The 3,870-nt window shown below is 34.4% G+C and overlaps 1 protein-coding gene across 2 annotated transcripts in view; it reads left to right on the top strand.

The window, feature by feature from the left end:
* Zeb2 (zinc finger E-box binding homeobox 2) overlaps window positions 1-2,398 on the top strand; it is a 132,239-nt gene extending 129,841 nt beyond the window's left edge. For both annotated transcript variants that reach the window (XM_026388126.2, XM_026388134.2), the window contains one exon: window positions 1-2,398. This exon is cut by the window's left edge and continues 3,159 nt beyond it. The gene's annotated coding sequence lies outside the window, so the exon portion shown is untranslated.
* The last annotated feature ends 1,472 nt before the right edge of the window (window positions 2,399-3,870 follow it).

Here is a 3,870-nt window from a genome sequence, read left to right as displayed (position 1 = left end):
TTTAGAAAATCCTATCACCATTTCTCCCCTTTGAATGGCACAAATAAATACACTACACATAGATTTTTCTGGTTTTAAAGGCTGTAGGCGATAACTTTATTAATTCAACCTGAAAATATCAAGCCATTAAATTTTGTCTGGGTAGGATAAATCCCTGTGGCCTCCTTTAAAGCAATGTAGGTCTCTGCTGCCCATGGGGCATATCCATGTCCCAACCCACAAGAGATAGGACCAACAAACAATGAATGTGCAACCTACTCTTTCTCCTTGAAAAGAAGAAAGTATGCACGAGGGGCGAGGGGGTGGGCAGACCCTGTCTTCCCCCTCCTCTTTCCCGCTTCTCTGTCATTTTTTTCCTAATATCATTTCACAGGCAGGCTCAGAATACCTGAGTCTGAAAATATCAGGATAACACTTGTAAATTTGTGACAATCACTACAATGTCCCATATCTGAGGATTTTTAAAAAAATGCTATTTATCCACTAATCGTATTGCACATAAAAGCTGCATAATCTTCCAACTCTAGGGAAGAAGAAAAACTTTTGTCTTATCCTAAGATTCCTTTCCAAGGTCATAAACAAGAAATCCCCCTCCAAAATCAAGAGACATACATTTTAGTAACATCAGATGTATTCTCTTCTCCCTTATCAAATAGTTCTTCTTCTCACACTCTTAGCTCTTAAGTCCCACCCTTTTTTTCCCTGGAAGGAGTGGGGAGGGTGATGAAATGTTGGAACAGCTGAACATCCCTGCCCATTTTCTCAGGAGCCTTTGTATTCTGGCAGACCTGTGTAGTCTTTTCTCTTTTTTTCACATGACACTGTAGGCTTAGGCCTGAAATAACTGGCAAGAGAAATGAGTATCAGAATTACTCAGAAAGAACTAAACAAAACATGCATCTTCTTTAGCATTAATTGGACTGGAAGTAGAGTTGGAGGGCTTGCAGGAAGGAGGAAATAAGGGACTATATTTGAATAAATACAAATAAATTTTATTAGATACTTCTCACAGATAATTCAAAAAACGGTCATTTAGAAAATCTTTCTGAGGACGTAAGCCTTAATAACATCAAAACTTAGTCACAAATTCAAGGAGATTGCCCAGTCAAAAGTTTATGTGTATTTGAACTGAAAAATTGTTAACCACACTATTGCTCTAAGATGTGTGAGGCCATTCAGAGACTGTGGGCCCTGGATATGCACACAAACAAGTGTGTGTATATCTGAAGCCCCACACATTGTAATAAACACAGCTGCATTTATTTGAGTATATGCTCCCATATACACGTAAAAACATTCAAACAAACACTCGGAAGATTTATTTGCTTGTGCAGTGGGGCAGTTATTCAAATAAACATGCTTGATGCAATTATTCGAATCTTATATTGCATGTTCATCAATCACAGCACTAAAACATGTTTTTAAAAAAGAGGGGGAAAAAACACCAAAGAATTTACACAGGAAAAGTATATGTGAAAACAACCTTATTATAGATTTTATAGGGTAGCTAAAATTATGGCTCCCTCCTTAACTGTAACTCAACTATTCTGTATTCAATGACATTTGTTTCTAATGATTAATTAGTTTACTCACTTGCATTGTATTCGAATGACCACAACATTCAGCTTCATGTAATAGCAAACTTTGGAAATCTGAATTGGATAGGGATGTGAAATCTCTATATTTCAAAAGCAGAATAGTTGTTTCAAGACACCTATGTCGAGGGGATACTAGTTAAATTATTATTGCTTAAATACACACCTATAAATTTTTAAAAAATTATACATGCAACAAAACATTCCTACATTTAAGACATTTAAAAAAATCACAGGTGACTCATCGGATCATTTTATACATTAATAAATATTCCGACATATATGTGAACACATCACAAATCATATTAAACCAAGAGGCAATTTATGCCTCTCTTAAGTATGTACTGACATAACCTAATATACTAAAATGGGAAGGGGCTTTTAGTCACTGAAATATGCATCGTGTAACAAAGATGAAGAAAATATGTGGCTTGTGCCCATCATAAAGAAAGATTCAGACTGAAGGCTTAGCTTTGGTTTTTATTCAATTAAATTGTTAAACTGTGCACAGTGAATTTTTTTTTTTTTTAGAACTTGAAACATTTGTGATGTTGGCTGTTTAAATCTTTGTTACCTTCGCTGTGAATTGAAATTGTACATATTTAGTAAATCATGCAGACAAAACAAACTTTTTAGACAATATTTTTATTGAAGAGTTTTCTTTTCCTGTATCCATGTTAAAAAAAAAAAAAGACCTCCTTTCCCAAAATAAAAATGTCAATACTAAATTTAAAGAAGTATAAAGGAATGATTGCTTCCTTTAGAGCAAAATATTTAAATAAACATGGAGATAATTGGCAGCATGTTCTTTTTGGGCTAGTAGGCCGTGTCCAATTTTTTGGGTCTGATGTTGCAGAGGGCCTCTGTTTCAGGGTTGAAGATGATATATTAATCTCCGAATTAAACAAATGCTATTAAGTAACAGAAATAAATCCCTCAGTCTTCATTTGTATATGAAATATGGAATTAGAGAAATGACATTGAGATGATATGATGCCGAATATGCCACAAGCTAAAACTTTCTCTATTAAAACAGTCACCTACCACCGATAATCTAGTATGACATGTTAAAATGCTCCAAAATATTGAAAATAGAAAATGAACAACACTGTTCCCATTTGGCCTTGAGAAGAATATGACAAGGATTCTAATAATTTTAGTCAAAGAAAATGATGAGTAAAAAATACATGAAGATTAAAGCGGTGACAAATGATCTTTTAAGTATTCTAATTGGTCTTTCTCATTCATAGCTTTGATTCCACACCAATTGCAAATCCTGATGATCCTGATTTGTAAGTGCACCCAGTCAGCTTTCTCTCTTTCACTCCATGAAATATGCCTGTTAGATTTGGAACGAAGGATAAGCCCCTAACATGTTAAAAATAGACTACTGCCCTGGCAAGAAATTTAGCATTGGCAAGCACAGAACTCAGAAGGAACTGAACTAACATAAGGAAACATTCACAGAAAGATTTGTACATTATGATCCTGTTCTGACCACTTCAGAGCAGTCAAAGGGAAGTAAAGAATATGTGTGTGTATAGTTTTGCTGAGTTTATGTGTGTACATTTGAATAGCTAGTGTTAACAAAAGACAATGCTCAAGAGATGGAAAGAGAGTCTGAACAGACTTTTTCTATTTTGTTACCTTGCATAAACTGAAAATAATTTAACAGAAAAATACTAGAAATATATGAAGTTCTGAAGACAGCATCACCAAAAAACCCTTATATAATTTATAATGCCAGCAATAAAATAGCAATAATATCAAATTAACTTTACTCATTTTATAGGAAACTTAGATTTTAGTTCATCACATTTCCTTAAACAAGTATCACTTTTATTCATTCCTAAAACAGTATTATTATAGGGCAAATAATTATAGTTTTACTCCATTCTCATTTTGTAAAGGAAAAGAGAAATACAGCCTTCAAATTACTTGAAAAAATATGAATAGATAAAAAGAATACAAATTTAGAAAGGAAACTCAAGAACATCCCCATGCTCGCAGAAAACATTACAGTATATTTAGTGACCGCAAGCAACCTAGACCTTGGTTTTTACATCTCTTCTGAATGACACCACTTCCAACACAAACACCATTTCCCAATCCTTCAGTGCAGCCCAGGATTGGTGCAGACATAAAGGGAGAATACCAACTATTGAATAACCCTCAACCACTTCCTGCAGTCCTGAAACATTCTGTGGAGGTCTACCACTTCATTATTGAACATGCTTAGAAAGTGTGAGTTCATAGGTTTCCGGTGGAAGGTACA

Source organism: Urocitellus parryii, chromosome 1 (genome assembly GCF_045843805.1).
Source record: "Urocitellus parryii isolate mUroPar1 chromosome 1, mUroPar1.hap1, whole genome shotgun sequence".
NCBI lineage: Eukaryota > Metazoa > Chordata > Mammalia > Rodentia > Sciuridae > Urocitellus > Urocitellus parryii.
The sequence above is the reverse complement of the archived record's forward strand: the minus strand, read 5'-3'. Positions and strand labels throughout refer to the sequence as shown.